Consider the following 20,868-nt stretch of genomic DNA (forward strand, 5'->3'; position numbering starts at 1 on the left):
TTTGTTCTGATTATTTTGTGACCACTAATGTTTGGTATAGAAGCTTGTGGTATGGCTGTCTGGCAAAACTGGATTTACTTCCAGTGTGCATGAAGCAGAGAAAAAGTCTAGCCTTCATTCATTTGTGTAATTAAAGAAAGATGAAGACATCAAAACACTGTCTTCTGTACTATCTATGACAACTGAGTGTAAGTACTTGATGGTCGAAAATGTTGAAGTCTGCGCTGCCTTCATTTCTGTTGTTTTCAGATGGCCCCCCTGATTTAACTGTTGTACCCCCCTGTGCCCCCCACCTTAAAATAATCTGGATCCGCCCCTGCGTTTATGTGATGATTCTGGTATCCATGGAAAGTGTAAGTGAAACGTAAGCTTAACATGTGTATCATTATTGTGTCAAAATCTGAGAGCCTTATGATTTAGAGAAGGATTAGGTTGTGATGCAAATTGTGTCCATTAAGAGCCTGGTTTTTAAATACCTTAATTTCCTTTATAAACGGTGACTCACATCATTCGAGCCACTCCATGCTGTTGAGTTCTGACCATGTCGACAAGCATGCCAAATAACAATAACATTCCTGCAATTGTAGAGTACGACTCTCTTAAGTGTCATGAAGGAGTCTTAACAGCATGTCCAACCCTCTCTACACCAACCATCCTCCTCTTACCCTCCTCTACAAAATTAACATCTGTTCTACAGTCCTAAGGGAAATATCTAGCTCTGTACTTGGTAAATGTGTCAATATGTGCCCCTGCTGGTAGCTTGGTTTGTCCTTTTTCTATTTATTGCGGGGCAGGTATTTAAAAGGATGAATTAAATTAAGCTCTTGTGTTAAAAACAGCTGTTGCTGCTTGTTGCTGAAATTAAGCTAGTCAGAGTGGTGAGAATAAACCAAAACAATGTGCTTACTGAAACTAATCTGCTCCATAGGGCCTATGGGCATTTCAGTGTTGTGTGTTAATTCATTGTGAGTTTGTAACTGCTAAAAAGCTCCTTAGTAATCCTACATCAATTTAAAAATTGGTAGTAAAGCTGTTCTGAAGATATCTTTTCATCTCTTTAACCTACCCCAGCTGCTGTAACCAGACTTAAACTCTGTTCTTAATAAGAAAGGTTGGCACCACCCAAAGGTCCTACATCTGGCTGTCAAAGAATGCCAAATCCTGGATATAAGGAAGACTGGGTGTACCTGAAATAACATTAAAGACCATTATGGACATTTTTGAGTGACGTTGATCCATTGCCTTTTCCAGTGGAGACACTTACACTTCTTTGACTTGTAGAGCAGCTGGGTTTACATTTGCAGTCTGTATTTTGGTCTCAATTGCGTCATGTTATTATCAAGTGATGTTGCAGCAATGCCTCACGGGTGCAGCAGATCAGAGGAGCTCCCTTCTGCTTTAATATTCAAGCACTAAGTGTGTTATTGTGAAGGCCAATGAACAAGTTGAAGAGGTGAGAGTGTGTATGTGTGTAGTCCACTTTCTGTGTTATTTTTTTCTTCTGTCATGCACGTGCACACTTGCTGCCGCTGAGCCCGCTCAGAGCCGATAGGGAAAGCGTCGTGTCTGGAATCATTTAAACGGAGTCAGAACACATTCCTGCATGTGGACTCATTCCTCCCAATAGGAGTGTCATTGTTTCCAAAGACAGCTTTGCTTTCACCATGATTCAGGTAGAATTTTTTCCTATATATTTCATTTTTCCTGTCAGTTATACAGAACTTCAAAAAACTCAGGGAGTGTATCCAGAGGTCATCGAAGTTATGACTGTTCTGATATAAAGGATGCCATTAACTGTGCTGGGAGGATCATAAAGATTAATACCTGCACACATTTTGGTGAGACCTGCTGTTAAGAGCGTGCTGAATAATGGACAACTACAAAAACAGTACTATAATGTTGTAGTCAAAAGGTGCAGTAAAGATAAAATCAGTACTTTAGGAGGGCATTAAAGAGGCTGTATCAAAACCTTGAAAATAACTAAACCAAAACTGTGTTGGTTTCTCTCTGACTTCCCTACTGACTCACAAATCCAAACCCGCTTGCCCCTACTGTATCTCTATAACAGGTCACAGTGTAGTTTGATCCTTTCATAAAAGGCTCTGTAATTTCCTAAAACAGCAGGTTAAAAGCTGAATAAACAGTGCAATTACCATATTGTAGACTATTTTCAGCCTGGGAATAACACACATTTGGAGCTGTGCAGCTTTTACAGCAGCAGACAGAAAATAAACTACAAGGCCCATGTTTGTTATAATGAATGAGAGCGTCTTTGATGTGCTTTTTAAAGTTTGTGGACGATAAATGAGCTCACAGGCTCAGCGGAATCAGCTGTATGAGGCTATTAATAGACAGGGAATACTTGTTGGTTGGATTGATTCACTGGAGGTTTTCATATTTTGATCGGATATGTTCACAACAATAACAAAAACAAACAATAATTCCAGCATGAAGGCCCATTAGTGTCCATTAATGCTGTTTTTTTTGTGTTGGCCTACCTAAGCTCAAAATTACCCATGGGGTCAGCTTTACTTTGTTGCTGAGCTTAAAGCACTCTCTTTTAAAAAATAGTTGAACTTCTGGAAAACCATTACACACCTGAGTGTCACTTCTGCTTCATCAAAGAACTACTTTCACACACTGAACAAAACAGCAAACAGATAAGAGGTATCACTTTGTCCACAGGGGGCGCCAAATCAACACAAACCAAAAGCTGACAGTTTACATGACAATTCTCTTCACATGTTAAGTAATTCCCATTTCTCCAGTATCATAAATCAGATACCAGTGTAATCTCAACATCACAAAGTGCAGCACATCTTCCAGCTCCAACTTCCAAGTGAATAAAATAAGTGGCTTTCTTCTCTAGCGGTCAGTATATCAAACTTTTTAATTCATTATATACATTTGAAAACTTAAATTTAATACTAAAATAACTTTTTAAAGACATGACAAGTGTTTCCTTTTTGAAGGCCATCTTAAAATAACTGCCAAACCATCTGAGACTCTGTAGTACGCGGGCTTGTCCTCAGTGACTCCCGCGACGGCTTGTCGTATGTAATCATTCAGGAACATTATACTGACAAAATATCTGAACCCTCAAATGATTTTTCTTCAAACCCAAAGCTACTTTGAAGCCTGACATCTTGATGCGCCACTTTGTGGCTCTGTGTCTGAGAGCTTTAGTAAATGGGCAGTGACTCATACCAGTCCAAAGTATGGCTCCCCTTGTGGTGGCACGGGCGGACAGCCACATAGTTGCCTGTGGTGAGGGCCACTGCACAGGCAGCACTGGAATAGAAGTTTATTACTGGCCACCAAGTCAAGCCCTGCTCTCTAAATTGATACCTTGGAACAAATATAACGTAGAAAATCACATACACGCGTAAACTGTGAAGCAAATGCACACCCATGCATGTCTACACTTTCAGATGGACATGCACTCACTTGACACACACACACACACATACACACACAAAAAGTCAAAAGCTATACTTTGAAAGTTCTTGTTTAGGTGTAAGTGGGTGAGAAATGTGGGCACATTGTTCAGTCCCTAAGAAAAGTTGCACCAGTTCACTGAGGAGAGAAGCCTGAGAAAGATTTGAGATGGAGGGTTTGAAGGTTGGGATAAGGAAAGTGTGCTTTGTACATAACAGAAGAGACAGAAGTGATATGTGTGTGAAGGATTCTTCTACTTTGATATTTAATGCATGACACTCTTCATCCCTAAGAAACTGTTTTCTATTTTTAAAAGGGAAAAAAATGTTCATAGAAAGGGTTCACAGAAAGCGCTCCCTTCTTTGACAAATGTGACAAGTGGCCCCGTCAGGCCGCGTTCGTCTCCGAGTAATTGAAGACATGATGTCACATCAATGCCTTATAGCTGCAACAGTGTTAAAGAAACCACTGTTACCAACATTTCCCAATACTGGGTGGTTTTGTCAGACCGGCTTCAGATATGCGCTTCACACACGCTCATGCACACACACTTAATAATGGTGTGGGTTTAGTTTTGGCTCCAGACTCTTGGCTAAAGCTCGATCACACTCAATAAAGAGGCAAATACAAGTGACTGACAGACCACTTTTATTGCACCATTCAGCACTTCAAACTTCACAGAAGTTCTGATAAGCTGAAATCTGATTTGTGATAGTCTATAGATTTAACACAACACATCCCTGAAAAGAAGTTGGACTGTAGGTGTTGGCTGATGGCCGGACTCATAAAAATATATAAGTTGTGTTATTTTTCGATACAGCTTTACCCTAGGAGTGTTAATTAAGGTTAACGGTACTGTCTCTGTTTCTCTTTTCTGCAAGTCTGTTTGGACTCGTTACAATACCTGTTGATTTATATATTTTATCACTGGTTAATTATGAGACCATCTGGACAAAAAATATTCTGTAAAGTGTGCATCAACCTATTGTGACCATAGACTGTACAAAGATGGATGACATGGCAACTTCTCAAAAGTAAGACCAAAACGTTTGGAGCTGCAGTCAAGGTCTTCAAGCCTGCCTCCTCCATGTTAACAAATTGGAAATTGGTCAAATTTGCAAAATCAAAATACGCATCAAATAAAACTTCTCAAACATGGTTTCAATTAGTGAGTAAGTATTCATCACTAATTTATTAATTTGAAAAACAATTATTGAAACATTTAACGTAGTCATTTTAGTGTTACCGGACTTGGCAGTAGGAACGCAGCACTGTGGCAGCAGACAGTATCTTTACTGAGGTGGGGAGTAGCCCATGTGTTGGAGAATGATTAGGACTTTGATAGCCAAAATGGCACTATGAAGAGCTCGTTTGTGAGCTGAAAGAGTCGGTTCTTGCTGAGACAAATGATCTAGATCACTAAAAACAGCCTGAACACCTCTCACAAGGAGCATGTATGCTGAGGTTGTTTACCTCAGAAAGAAGAAGGGTCAAATCCCTGCTCTGCATGATAAGATGGATCACAGAAAACGTATGCAAGACCTGATAGCCTTTGTAGATTTGGAGTAATCCGTGGATCTTTATGGATATAATGTGTTTGGATGAAATCTTTTACTGGACTTGGATTGTGGCAACCCTTTCTGTTGTAGCAGATGGAGGGGTTAACAGAATTAAGAGATTTACTGTCACCAAAATTAGCTTCTTTGTTTACGGATTAACGGTTATCAGAAAAATTTCGATCAACTGTGCTCACCTCTGAGTATGGGTATGTTTGAAAGCTTTGTTGACAAATGTCGCTCATGAGGTGCTGTGTGGACCTGCATTAGAAGAGTAAAAGAGTAAAGATGAGAGAAGATATAACGAACACTAACACACAACTTATCAGAGTTCCAATAATCATGTGAGTGTACTACAAACCGACACAAGAATCAATTTCATGGACTGTCTCGACATGAGGGATCTTTGCTTTGTTATCGTTAAGTATAAGGTAGTGGAAGGCGTAGGACGTCAGTAAGGCAGCTCTACCTCCCCTACTGCAGAGACTCTGGCTCAAAATGATGGCGACAGCACAAGATATCAGCACCTAGTACGGAGTCAATTGATAACACTTTTGTGAAACCAGAGGAGGAGGAGACAGAGTTCACATAGAGTTTCTTAAACAAAAGTTTTTTCTTACTAAACTGGCCTTTAGGCTTTCAAACCTAGTTTCTTGGGACAAAATATATAATAAATTAATTTAAAGTTGGGTATTCTTTGTATTTAAATTATTCTGTAAAGCAGAAGTATAAAAGTAATAGTTGTAGTCACTGGAGGAGAAGTATGAAGTAATAGAGAAGTGTCCATTCTTAGGTTTTATAGCTGCAAACTGCAAAACACAACCAACCCACAAAATGCATGATTCTAGAGACCTCTTGACTTAAAGATGCAAAGATCTAAATATATAAGGGGAGTTAACCTCTTTTCTCACCTGCTATTTTACTCTACTATATGCTTTGGCAACTTATTTAAAGTTTAATGCCAGCAAAGCAAAGTGAAATTGAAACTGAAGTGGAGCGCAAGAAAGAGAAACAGAGAAATGTTAGGCAGAAAGTCTCAGCTCTGAAAGCTTTAAGAGTCAATAAACTTTCTACCCGCTTCCTGGCTGCACTGATGGAGTCACTGGGCACGAGATTACTTACGTCTCCTCCTCCTGCTTGACGAGGTGAGCTTAATTTGGAACTCAAGGGTTTTTCTAATTGTTGGTTTGTTTGCTGAGCACTTTGGCTTTCATTTATCAAATCCTCAGAGGGGCCCCTAGTGTTGGAAACTGCTAAATGCATTCACAGGCTTGAAGCGGGATGTTTGTAACGTGCGGTGGGCCTCTGTGACAGCGGTGTGTTTTCAAGATGAGCAGATAATAGACAGAAAATAGACACCCGGAGACAGGTTGGAAGGGGTGAATCTCATTCAGCTGCAAACTCTCACAACTCTGGAGGCTCTAATTTGATTTGGCTGGAAGTTAAACTTTCCAGAATGCCTCATGGAAGTCCTCCAAAATTAACTTCCTGGATATTCTACAGGGCCTCTGTGTCTACATCCATTCTCATACCAAACTGATTTCCTGGCCAACTTTATGGTGGCGGTGTGTATATGTTAGTGTATTATAGAAATATATGAAACTATATTGAACAAAAGGAGGGAGAATGGGTGTGAGAAGAAAAACAGTAAATGTCTTAGAAAATACAAACAAGAAGAGCAGTCAAAGGGTGTATATGAAGATAACAGAAGACAATATTACTGTTATTATTGGAAGTCAAATAGTAGGAGTGAGAAAAGCATGTAGTGATTGTTTAATACCAGTAGTTCTCATCCTGGGTGATGAGAAATGCACAAGGGGCCAATATGAGATGAACTCCAGTGGTCTTGAGATAACTGATAGCAGGGGACGACACAAAAAAAGCATGCACATATCACACAATTAAATATCATTGCAGGTATAGTATATAAGGTGGGCCCAGGTAGGTGTGTAGGAAACACTCCCAATATGCACTGAGTCAATAAATTCATGCACAAGCTGCCCATTCACAGTAAGTGTGTTATCAATTTATGTCAGCAGACAGAGCAAAATGATCTGCAACAACCTCCATCAGGAGAAATGTAAAATTACAAATTAGTAAAGATGCACAAGCCAAAATCGAATGCAACAACTGAAATGTGCTGCAAATACACAACAAGAAAAAAAATACTGCAAAATGCTCAATCAACTACATCAACGGCAAAGACATTGCAAATATATATCTATAAAATGTAATATATTGTTACCGTGAGGTTTGTCCCTGCAGACCTGGAGCACTGCTATTGTAAAGTTTAGATTCATGGAGTTTTTTCTGGCAGTTGTCTTCTGCTTTTGCATGTTTTCATGTTTGCATCACTTATTTGTTTGCTGTGCATTTGCTGTTAATGCAGTTTCTTTGACTTTTTGTTTCAAGTTTTTGACTTACAGCAAGTTGCATTGGTTTCAGACTGTTGCATGTATTCCTGAATTTGTAGTCATTCAATTTTCAGCACGCTTCTCCATATGAAGTTTGTTTAAGCTGTTGCAGATCAGTTGGCTTTGTATCAAACAAAGCTACAAAAATGAAACCTTACCAAAATCTCTCCCAAAAAAACACCTGCAATATCTTGACTGCAGTGGTTGTTCAGACTTAGTCTGACATGCAGCCATCAGCCAGAACAAGCAATGGAAGAATCAAGATGATTTGGAAAGACTAACTTTGGATGCTTCCTGTCAAAACTTCAGCAAGGTCTCAGCAACATTCAGTACTATTCACCCTCTGTCTATAAGAAGTAAAACTTTTCTGCTCTCTCTGCTCACAGACTTCATCAAGAGTTCCTCAGCTCTGTCCATAAATAAATCTGAGTCACAGTTACTTTATAGTGCATGGAGATGTATGTGTAGTTTGTTTTTACAGTAGATTGTTGAAAGGGGGAAATTTTCCCCGTCTTTACCTAAAATCTGGCAACCCGATGCAGTGTGATTTTTTTCTCAGGAAAAACTGGGTTAAGCATATTACAATATGAAAAAGGGATGAGTCTCAATTCTCCACCTCCCTCTCCTGCCTTCCCGCCCTCACTCTCTCCTCTGTGTTGCTGTCTGCCTGAGAAAGAGGGCATTGTTTCTTAATTAATACACCATGTGTTTGGAACACACAGGACTGAAGGGGGTGCAATGTATGAAAGATTTACAGCTGATGTCACCACATAGGCCATCAACTAGGAGATACAAGTTGTTTGAAAATTTCCTGTGGTGTTCTGTGTGTAGTGGAGATGGTTGTATTCACTTTTGAAGTTTTGTTCTAAGTGTTTGTCTGTAAAACATGTTGTTAAAGGAGGGAAATAATCATATGTGAAGCAAGTTGGGACACTGAAGTTTAGTAAGTGAACCTGTTTGGCAGCAGAATGAATACAACTTTAAAAAAAAACTAGATTTTTAAAAATGATGGATGTTTTTGTCACCTTATAAAGATCACACCACAGAAGTTTAACTGCAATTATCTCTGCTGTTAATTCTTTTTCCAAATATAACACAGGACAAACATTTTCTATAGTCTTCTCCTGGTCCTCTATGTATTTGTGCGTGTGTGTGTGTCTATGCCAGTGCTGTACACAGAGGTAGTTCCTGGCTACTGTTATGGCAGTGAGTCCGGAGAAGCAGCCAGCTGAAGACAGGAACTTGGACAGGTCTTGAATACTTGGACTACACAGTTTACGACTGAAAACAAATAAAATCTGCAGAGAACAAACGGACGATCTCTTCATGTTTATAAGAAAAGCTCATTATTGGGAGATCAGGTCAAGGTTTTACAGCCAACTTCTCTCCTCTCCGTGCCAACTATACAACCTGTGATTATTCTTCTTTAAGTATAAGCCTGAGACCTACAGCACTGCGTCTTCGCCCTTTAAAGACTTGTTGCTATTTTTTCTGGAGGGAGAGGAGTGTTTTTAAGAGATGATTTCAGAGCAGTAAGGCTACCTTCTGTGCCACAGACAGACATCTGTCCCGCACATTGCCGCAGTGCAGAGAGGATGTTCTTCATCTGGTGATAGTTTTGGGGTGCTGATTGATTTCCAGTTAAATCCCTCATTTTTCCATCCACTAAATTATTTGCAGTGGTTCCTCATGCACACTTAATGTTTAGTGAACTTGGTGTTTTGTTGGAGTTAAAAATCTGAGATGAATCCAGAGCAATAAAAGTCTTAAAGCCTCTGGGTAGTGTTCCAGTTGGCTACATAACCATTAGCATCTGAAAAGCAGTAGAAGTTATTTTCATTCTAACACTAAGTTTCTGAAATCTTTCCCAACATTGGGTTGAATTGGGTGTAGTAATTCTCTGGTAGTTTTGTTTCAAAGTTGGCCAATTAATTCCATTAAACACACAAGAAAAAGTGACAACTTTGTGGATGTTTACACCTAGCGTTAGCTTAGACCTCTGGGCAAATATTGACATCTGAGGGTTCTAAGTATAGACAGTGGTTATCTAATTTTAGCTGCTGGTGTATTGAGAGTCAGTGAGTTTAGTTTGGCATAAGACTGCAATTATACTTTGAGTGCAAATTGGGCATTTTGGCAAACTACATGCTAACTGCTAACTACAGTTGAATGGAAAGCATTTTCCAACTCACCATTTCATGACCAACTGAAATAAATATATGGATAGTAAGGATTCTTCTGCTAGTTGAGAATCAGATAACTGTAACGTACTGTTAAGTGCTACACTTAACCGCCTAATCCCAGTCCTTTAACTAATTTTGAGTCACAGTGTGTAAGTGTTTCATGCTGTCCCACCATCAAATTACCCTGCTACATGAGCGCAAACTTAAGATTGCCAAATTGCACACTTTCAGAAGACTTTCCTGTGGGACTTACCCAGATTGCAAACTTGGTGATGTGTAAAAGAAGTATCATACAGCGGCCCACTAATTCTTGACAAAAGTTTGTGTATTAAAGTAGAATTCAATAAAGTTTGATCAAAAACCTAAACTTGAACATTACAAACATGGACATATCAGGAAAACCTGGAATATGTTTGTTTACGTTTTTTTGAATATGTTTATTTTACAATGTAAAAATTAAGGCAATGCAAAAGTGCAGAAAACTGCAGTTCCTCAAATGTCCACCTGAGGCTGGCTGCAAAAGCGGAGGAATCCCCATTAGGTCCCTATTTAAAATACCTCCAGCTGGGGCGCCGTTTGCCTAGCAGTTTAGGCGTGTCTACATGTCTTACCCCACTCTCTACACCACACATTTCCTTTCTCTCTTCTGTTGTCCTATCAACTTAAGGCAAAAATGCCCCAAAATATAACTTTAAAAAAGATTAGAATAAAAAATAACTTCAGCTTTACGGCAGAAATAAACGTGTTAACAGCCTGGTTCAAAACAGTTTTGGTCTGTGTTCGTGTTCGGGGAGAAACTTTTCTCTACAACATATCTGTTAAGGCCATATAAAGGCTAAGAGTTATATTACATTTGCATAATTAGGTGTATGACTAAGTTGACTGACAGGTCTGGTGGGTGTGTTGAAGCTGTTTGCAAGCAGGCCCCTCCTCTACGTCCGTTTCTAGATTAATATAAAGCCAGGATGAGTCAACATGCGAACATGGCGACCGCCATTGGCAGTCGCCATGTTCGCATGCATTGACACAGAGTCAAAGTTTTCTGCAGTGTATGGTTCGTCTGAAAATGACAACATGTAGTTATCACTTTTGCCTTTATTTATAGCACATTAATAGTTATGGTTTACTTTTTAAGCCATCCAAAAATACACAAAGACAAATGCAATGCTCAGAAGTACATACTGGAGTTTCGTTTTTCCCCTTATTATTCATCATTGTGTCCCCAGGCACCCTGTGATGTCATTTCAGTGCGTCCCAATCCTTATTTTTAAACCATCTCAAACCCTCACAGCTTAATGCGTTCACGCACTGCTCGCCTGACATCACTGGAGTCAGTGAAATTCAGGGCTGGGGCTTTAGGTGGAGATTAGAACTGGGCGACTATCACATGAATCATTGCTGTGGTCGGAGTTTAGCAGATGCAAGTCAAAATGTGATCCACACACCCACATGAAAGAATCACCTAAACAGCAAAGTGAGTTGTTTTTTGTAATAGATATGAGTTGTTTATGGGATGCAAAATGATCTGGATATTGGTATTTTAGATGCATTTATAATATTTGAAGCCACATTTTCAGAGTCTACGCGCATCATTTGAGGATGTGTTTTGGCTGTTGAGTCGAGGCAGGTCTATTGTGTTTGATAAAAGTGAGGCTCATACTGTGTTTTTTGAAAGCTGTCTGCCTTCTCTGCCCCCTCACCACGCTGTGTCTCATCTTCCTCTCCTCTCACTGTAGAGGAGCAGAGTGCTGGAAAACAAAAGAATCTCTCTGCATCTCAAAGCCAGTAGTGATATCATGGAAATGACTGACACTCAGTCAGGTGTTGGAGAGAGTCAAAGGGATTCCTGCTGGTCCTTTAAAACTCAACATTTTTAGGAAAAGTTGTTTTTCTTCCAGTTGGAACTCATTCTATTCCCTCCCCTTTTACGTGTCATATAAATACTTTATTCAATCAATAATTGAACCATGTAGATTCTTGTCTGCCACTGAACTTCTCAGAAGAACTAGAAGGAGAAAATCACAGAAAACAGGGAAAAGGTGGACTCCCAGAGGCTGTACATCTGAAACTCTGCACTCTTCATTTCTCTGTTATTGTAGTATAAAAGGTAACAAATGTCCAAGGAGGAGAAGTGCAAACATTTCAGCAGCAGCGAGTACAGGGGAGCTCGGGAATTTTTCCTCACTAATACTGTTGCTCAGCTTCTGACCATGAAAGCGGAGCTCTCATTTCCCGCTGACTACTGTGAAAGAGGATCATAAAATTGACTCCATGTGTAATTTTATGGTCAACTTTCCAGTCACCAACAGCACAACGGCATTCCTTCTATTAAGTTTTATTAAGACTCACTTGAAGGCATGTATTTTAGGAATAGCTTTAGGATAAACTGGGCTTTTTGTAGAACGCTGCTTATCTGCTTCAGCTATCAGACAACTTTGGGAATATTGGACAGTAATGAAAATATTACAGAAATCATGCTATTTGATCTGACCTTAAGTTTCTAAACTACTGAGAGGTGTGTGTTTTATCTCTTTGATTATGAAAGTAATGAGGGAGATAATTCAGTTGTTGATTTATAAATAATTTAATGTGTAATTATTTCTACTTGAGCGACAGCTGTTGTGTGAAAATAGAAAAATGGTTTACTCTTTAAAAGGAAATTTCTCAGTTTAAGGGACGGTTGTAAAGAAGAGCCTATAAATGAGAAAAACTCAAACCCTTATGATGTTTATGTAGACTTTTTAGGTAAATATAAAGTATGAAGATCTTAAGTTTTCATTTGCAGCTGTGGTGAATAAAATCTGTTAGTGTTTAAGCAAGGTTTTGATGAAAATGTGATCAATTACATTATGGGGATTGTGGTATCCCAGGATTTTGGGGCTTAGTCTAAACAATAAATTCAACATCAGTTCAATTGTTTTCTGCCTGTTTAAATCACTTTGTAACCATTTTTAAAGTGCTCCATAAATAGAAGTTATTATGATTATGATTGTTGTTGTTGTTGTTGTTGTTGTCGTTGTCGTTGTCGTTGTCGTTATTATTATTATTATTATTATTATTATTTACTGGTTATTACACAGTTAATCAATTATAATAATTCGTAATCATTATTCCCCGACCATCTTTAGTGCTTTATTCTGATTGGTCAAACCCCATATCAAAAGTAATCAATTCTGAATATCAAGAGCAACACCAAGGAAAACCAGATCACAAATGTCATATAAAATCAATCAACAGAAAGGTTGTCCTGCACATTTATAAAAATATATTAATTATGATTTCACTTCTTCCTGTTGATATTATGGCAAAAACGTTAAACAACATGGAGGATATTTGTAAAATTACTCTTTATTTATTTAGAGAGCACAAAGCTTTAGATTCATTGTTAATAGCTGACCAGTCACCAGCAGAGAAAAGAAGACAGGACAAGGAGAAAAACAGCTTAGAATCTAGGATGTTAAAACACACAAGGAGCTGAGTAAAAGAGTCGTCAACTAAATTGAAGAAAACAGGCACAAAGCAACCTAAAACTGTATCACATTATGAGCTCTATCAGAGTTACAGGACTGGCTGAGTTAGATTTAAATCTTCCAATAGATAAGTTATGGGGAAGAGGACCTATCGCAGGTGTTTGAATGTGAATGTAAATGTTATATTACAGAATTTAGGCATTTTACTGTCTTTAAGCTCATTGTTTTGGTTTTCCATCCCGCACTTCTATTTTGGGGGACAGTTCATCAAACTCATGAACTATAGACCTTCAAAGTAAGTTATTTTGCTGGACTTCTGGGAGAGCAAAACTGAAAGTAGTAAGGTATTTTCTTTTTTTTAAGAGGATGTTGTATTATTGAGGTGAATGTGCACCTTTTCAGAAGTACTTTTGCTGCCTTCACTGGGTAAAGAGCCTCAGTGATTGCAGGTGTAAGTAATTTATCAGATAAAAATTCCAGACATTTTTCATTCCAGCCTCTCCGTGGAGCTCTGCAGCTTTAATCGTTCTCTTATAATATTTTAAACTTTAGTGCAGAAAAAAAAAAGAATTAGACATCTGCTTGAGCTCATGGAAATTTTGAAGGTTGGATCTGACATATAAAATAAACATCAACATAATTAAAAACATACAGAAAGATCAGCTGTATCACTGATAGGTGATTTAATTCAGACAAAGTGTTAAGCCTCGGTGACATATGAGTGTAAGAAACAGTGTAACGTCCATGGCTGTGATCAGAGTCTACATGTGTTTGTTTAATGTCTCAATGTGAGAAGCATGTGTCTCAACATGACGTGTCTTCTGAAACTGGATAGAAGAGGATGTCTGTGAGTGTGTGTGAGAGAGAAAGGATGATAGTGTCCAAATCCATAAAAGGATGTGAAGGTGTTTGAGTTCATGTCTGAGAGTTTGCTGTGTGTGCACTCAAATTTGTGTGTGCGTATGTGTCCTCCTGTGTGTGTGCATATTAGCAAGTTTCTGAGCCTGAACCTCTCCTGGGGGACTTCCGCTGCTGCTGTTATTCTTTGCAGTGAGATGGAAAGCTTTTCCCAACATCTGCACAACATATCATCATGGCAAAAGAAAAAAAAAAGAACTGGGGGCTGAAAAGACATTGGGCTGAAATTTTCCTTTGGAAGAAGCTGTGAATTTCATTTTAAAGGGCTTTTTCCTCAACAGAATGATTAGTTTTTTTAAGGACACCTGAAAATTAAACTTTCAAACTGTAAAGTAAAAAACTCACTTTGAGTCAGAATGAGAAACACTTGTTATTGAACTTGATGGCATTACTGGGATTGTTAAAGAGTCCTTCAGAGTTAAGGGCAGTACAATTTTACAGTGCCCAGTGCTTTACATCAGACTATTAACGCGCTGTAAATGTGGTTACAGATTTCATTTGACACCTCTTCATCCAATAAAGTGTGGATTTTTATGATTCCAAAACTGTAAATGATACTGATTTCCCTCTTGAGTTAAGTTGTGATGTTATTCATTGGCTTCATTAATCACTTTTTTCATACTTTAAGTTTGGTGGGGGGTTTTTAGGGTCACCATCTTGTTTGTTCAAAACCAGAAGTGACTGTATTGGGACAAAGGTGTAAATACCTACTGTTACATCTCATAGCTGGTTGACAGGCCACCATGACAGCAACCTTTCAAACACAAAGAGCCACCATGCAACTTCCAGGACCGAAAAATGGAGCCAATACATGCGTGCCAAAAACTGCACTTCCTTGAGTGACCATTTGAGGCTTGCTCCAAAAGCAACTCAGTACCATTTTTCTGCCTCTGGTAGTGGGAAAGGATGTCAATGCAGAAGTGCAAAAAAATGCAGTTCCTTGAGTGGTCACCTGCCTCCTGAGAATGCACAGGAAGTCCATTAGTATCCATAATAAAAACTCTATTTCTACAGAAAGATCAAAAAAATTGTCCAGATCATTAATCTATTTTGTATACACTCAATATTTTCATGAGTTTTAAAGGTATTAAGAATATGCAAACATTTTGATAATTAGGAGTGTGGCTGAGCAGATGTACAAGCTGGAACATCGTATCTGTTTGTCAGGAGACCAATGGGCCTGTATCTGCTCCACCTCTTTGTCTGCTTCGAAGTTGACTGAAAGTCATGGTGAGTCAGTATTTCCAACATGGCGACCACCATCGTGAGGCCTCAAAACTGTACATTAGAAAATACAAGGATTAACTGGCTAACTAGCCAGACAGTGGATTAGCCACAAGCATAGACTGTTTAGCTTTGATAACCTGGAGTTTGCAAACCCCTCGCTCCTGTCCAGAATCATCCTCTTGCCAAATATGGTAACTTCAAGTCTCAGAAAACCAACATGGCTGCCTAAAACTGACCAATGTAAGATTTCAACCAAATAAATAGTAGGCTATGTCCATGTATACATTTTATGGCTGCTTTTTGCCCATAAGTGCACCCTCCTCAATTGTTGATGCCACCTTGCAGAACTCAAATGCTTATAAAACTAACATCACACTGTATTAGAGACATGATACAGTCTCAGCCATTGAGACCAAATATGAGTTGGAAAATTGGTTTTTAAATGGTAAATAAACTAAATAAAGGAGGGTCGTTTTCCCTTCTGTTTCATACAACCAGTCTTGTTTAGTAACCAGAAAAGAAGACAATCCCCCTTGTGGCCATTTGGCAGAATGCAGGTATTAGTCACTTATGGATTGGCTTGATTTTGGAAAGCAGAGATTAATTTCTCATATACAGTCTATGGTTCCATACAACACTGTTTGTCTTGTGTCTGTGAAAACATTTATACAACTAAGATTTGAACTTTAAACACTGTGTTGTTACTAAATCCATCATGCCATGGGCTATCCTTTCTCCAACAGCTCTTAAACCTGAGCTGTCTGGCTGAAAGAGCATCCTGAGGTGTAAGAAGATGAGGTACACACAACTTTTCATCCTTCCCCCAACTCCCTTTTTTTTCTTCTCTTTAGGGTTTTTGCTCCCCCGTCTTTTTCCACTCACTCCCTCTGAGTTTTCCCTCATTTGTCCTGAACTACAGCAGCGCCCCCCTTCACCATTGCATATAGCCTCTCTCTTATTTTATATTACTCAATTGTCTTCCTCTGCTCTTCTTCCTCCTCGCTCTAAACCTGCTGACCCCATTCCTTCCCTTGTCTTTTTATCTCTTGCTCATTCTTTCTCACTTTCTCCCCCCCTCCCCCCCTCCACGTTTCCAGTCAACCCTCCTCCATTTTTTTCGCTATGACTCTTCCACTTTCTCATGACAGAAGCAGAGGCGGGAATCAAATGACCAACTTCTCTGCTTTCACCTGGACTCAGAGCTGGAGCTGTGAAAGAAAGCTTTGTCCCCCAAACCCTTCATCGCCTCTGGAGGTATGTCCTGTGCTGTCCGTACAGGAAGGACTTTGGTCTGACTGGAATTTTTGGGGCCCATGGGAAAGTGTGAGCGAGTAAGGGCCCTAACTCTCTACTTGACATCTCCTCCCACAGAGCATGCTGCGTCATCAGGATGGAAACCTCATGGCAATGTTTCAAAGGGAATCCTTTGTTGGTTATCACTGATAATTTATGGTAATGACTCATCACATGACAAAGTGGAAAATAATGTAGGTTGTTAGGAGTGAAATGTCACCCAAATCAGCAGCCTACAACCCCCAATGTTCAAGTCTGAGTCAGATTTTTTTTTAAAAAGGAGAATCCCAGTCGAGTTCAAGTCCAGTCCCCATCAATTGTGCCCCTGTTTTCTCCTTAATGGTTACTTTACATATTGAACATGTTGCACTGCTCTAGTTTGCATTTTCTGGAAAATCTTTGAAAGCTAAAGGTACAATTCATGGCACCTCTTTAGAAAATGATGCTGATTGTGCTTGCAGATGAACAATTGTCAACTCTTGCTCAAAACTAAATAATTAACGCCTTTGAAAAAAGAAAAATCAAAAACCAGTCCAAGTCATTAGTGCCTTAGTCCAGGTGGAGTGCTGACAATCAGGACTCAAGTCAGATTTAAGCCCTGATTTGAGTATTATGACACTGATTAGGTTTACAGAGATGGCTTTCTGCCCATTGGTAAGCTGTCTGGATAACAACTTCACTATTTGTGTTTGATTTAGAGCTACAACAGTCAATCATTTAAATGGTTAAATAATGTATCACCAAATATTTACATAAATAATAAATTGTTTTGGGGGGGGGGGGGGGTTATAAGCTACAGAGTTTAGCACTTCTTATTTTAACCATCTGAAATGTGAGGATGGTGCCTTTTTTATCACTGAATCAATGTCAAATGGTTTCTTAAAGCTCCTGTGAGGAACTTTCTGTATGTGTTTATTTGGCGCCCCCTGGGGACAAAGTGAAATCTCTTAAGTCCATAAGGCTACCTGTTCTGTAACAACAAAAAACACAATTCCTTCACTAGATCATCTGGCTGGTGAACCCAGTGAGGTGTTCAGCAGCTTAAGATTTTTTAGAGGGCAAAAATAGATGAATATTAACATTTGTGACAACCCCTCCACACCACTAGGTGTGTCTGTGTGTCTGTGTGTCTGTGTGTCTGGGCTGCACCTGGAGCAGGCGGTATAAAGAGCTCTCCCAGCCGGCGTGGGGCTCTCTCTCGTCAGGCACACCTCTGCTCTCACCCCGTGGCGGCACCGCGGCGCGGCGCGCCTGTTTTGTTTTCGTTGTGCACTATTATTTACTTTTGTAATAAATTTGTACTCACTTTTGTATACTTTGTCTCCTCTCCCGTTTTTTGTTGCGTCCTCGGAGCCGGGACGTAACACATTTCTTTGTAACTTTTGTTTGTGAATCAACATTTTACTTAAATATCATTCTACATACTAACTTAAAGCTCCTGGGAGATACTTTTTATTTTGCGTTTATTTTGACCTGAGTGGCAATATGTTGTACTTTGTCTTCAACAATCCTTTCAAATAAAGATGTGCCCGTACTTCTCCTGCCAACATGATCCCCTTTTTGAGCCGAGAGTGGAAGTTTACAGGGTATGCTAGATAAGCAGGTGCAAGTACTGCCCTTCAATTGGTATTGCCAACAGAACTGAGCGCACTAGCATTGCAAAGTCTCCATGATGACATGGGACATTTGGGTGTGGAACGTGTACTTGACCTTTTAGAGCTCTCTTTTTCTGGCCCAAAATGGTAGCCTCAGTTGGGAAGAAAATGCAAACCTGTAACAGGTGTGTGCGCCGCAAAACTCTCCCCGAGAATGCTGCCCCATTAGTTAATATCCTCACCAGTCGACCCCTGGAATTGGTCTGGAGCCAGATCGCAGCAACACAAAAGATGTATTGGTGATCACTGATCATTTCACAAAGTATGCAGTTGCCATCCCCACTCCAAATCAAAAGGCTTGAACTGTTGCAAAAGCACTTTGGGATAATTTTCTTCTTCATTATGGTTTTCCTAAACGCTTGCACAGTGATTAGGGACCAGATTTTGAGTCAAGAACTATTAAGGAACTCTGTGAAATTGCAGGAATAAAGAAAGCCCAAACAACTCCTTACCATCCCAGAGGTTATCTTGTAGAACTTTTCAACCGAACACTTCTGCAGATGCTTGGAACTTTAACCAACAAAGACAAAACTCATTGAAAGGAAAGAGTTAGGTGATGATGTCATTTAGCGACTTTTAAGACAGCCAATAGTTACTTTCCTCACTGAGGAGTTGGCAACACTGGACCCTTGTGAGAGTGTATGGACACGCGACTTCTTAACGTTGCTACTCAACCTTGACTTCCTATCTTGTTGCAAAGGCGGAGCGACGCTGTCCATCATATACAGTATACAGTCTATGGATGAGACTAGTGTGAACTCTCGCTGGGATTGTGGAATTCTTTGTATTATTGATCCTGGTGGTGATTGTGAACCATGTGAATGTTCAATATAGCTCAACTTTATTGAGCTAACTTTTCTTTAGTTTCTTTTATTTTTTGTTACATAGTGAAAAATTAAGTTTATATTAGTGTATTTATTATTTTCTGACGTTTTGCTCCTTGAACTACCAAGTGATTTTCTGTTAAATTATTATTACATTTAAATACAGCTGTTTAAACGAGACTCGTGTTTGTGTTTAATAATTTCCCACAAAGCTCCCGAGCTGGACCTCTAGCCCTAGTGCTAAGTCATATGAAACACATCTTAATTCTAATATAATTACACTAAACAAAAAATGGTACCCTACTTTGTTTGTTTTGAACAGTAAAATGAATCATTTAACATCTTTGCTGTAAAAAAAGAGGTGTTAAGACACCATGCTGTTATGACCTTCTCTAACATCTACCGGGTGGCAACAGTTTAAGGCATTAATAATACGCATACTGTACATTATCAGTATTGTAGCCGATGGTTAATTTTGCTGTTTTAGCTCACAAGAAGAAATCCATCTCAATTTCAACCTGTTTTTAACCAGCTAAAAATCACTCACAGGAGCTTTAAAAAAATTGTCAGTATCGTGTTGCAACTTGCTTCTGCTGCCCCCAAGTGGTCAAAAAACGCTTGTTCAGTATTTTGAAGAATTGAATAATTAGTGACTACTGAAGTTTGGGTGAAGATGAACAAATGGGAAATTTTTTATTTGATTGTTTGATGCCTGTGTTTGCTTTCTGTTTTTCCACCACAGAGCAGTGCTGCTGCTGTGAAAAGGGTATCACAACCTAATAAAAAAACCCTGCACTGTAAAATGAGATCTTTATCCCTTTAGTCCTTATGTGTCAGCGCTCACAGGCTGCACAGAGATGAGTTATCAGAGTGTGTTTCCTGCACAAACGTGTCAGGGCCCCTTCACTTCTACATGCCTGTGACCCACACACTCGTTGGGGGGAGTGACCCGGAACGAAACCAAGTAAGGCAGGTCAGATGTCCGTTTGACATGATCCCAGCGGGGGGGGCCTGGAGCTGGGTCAGATAGTGAGCAGGTGGGATGAGGCACACCAGGCTTTATTTAAACAAACCTACAGTCAGTGCAGCTGTTGCTGCCCTATTTTCAAGCGATACTGGAGCAGTTTTACGAGAACATACAATTTTTCACTTTTATTGCATTGAACCATCTTGATACTATTTTGCTACTGTACTTAATTAACAACAAGGCATACATATTCCAATTAAATGTATTATAAAACAGATGTTTTCATGTGGTTTATGAGGATTTCCTCAAAATTCCTCCCACTATGTTATTTATAAATGTATTCAATTTACATTACAGATAAAGTAAATGTGTCTATTTACACATTTCTCTCAATAAATTGAGGTAAAATTGCTTTTATAGGAAATCAGGTAACCTCCAAATGCTGTACTGTCTGAACAACACCCACTGTCTTACATGGAGCAGTTTCTCTTTAGAACCAATGGGGGAGCTATTGTTTTATGAAAGCACACCCCTTCATACACTCTGATGCTGCACAGACTTACAGATTCACTCACTTTAGACTGCCAGCTAAAATTTCACAATATCATGAGGTGGTTTAAGTCTTTTAGGATATGTGACTCCACACTTATTTCAAGTTAACATTATTTCCACACTCAAGTTTGTTATCTGTATTCCTCATGTTGGAGTCATACACAAAACACAAGTGTCTGTATAAAAATAATCATTGATTTAAAATAAATTGCTGTTCAGTTTTCTTTTTGTTTACATTTTCTTTTTTCTTTTTTTTAAATCTGTTACTGAATTGTACAATTCAAAATCAACTTTTAAGTAAATGTTATTAAGAAAAAAAAAATGTCAGTGCAGATGTTTGTGAATTCCAATACAGAACATAAGGAGTAAAC

General features: G+C 39.1%; 1 long non-coding RNA gene across 1 annotated transcript; it reads left to right on the forward strand.

The window, feature by feature from the left end:
- Positions 1-279: 279 nt before the first annotated feature.
- LOC117827282 lies at positions 280-16,838 on the forward strand. Its single transcript, XR_004634182.1, has 4 exons — positions 280-353; positions 15,950-16,004; positions 16,355-16,460; positions 16,578-16,838. It is a non-coding gene; the product is annotated as an uncharacterized LOC117827282 (long non-coding RNA).
- The last annotated feature ends 4,030 nt before the right edge of the window (positions 16,839-20,868 follow it).

The sequence above is a fragment of the Notolabrus celidotus genome, chromosome 15 (assembly GCF_009762535.1).
Source record: "Notolabrus celidotus isolate fNotCel1 chromosome 15, fNotCel1.pri, whole genome shotgun sequence".
Lineage (NCBI taxonomy): Eukaryota > Metazoa > Chordata > Actinopteri > Labriformes > Labridae > Notolabrus > Notolabrus celidotus.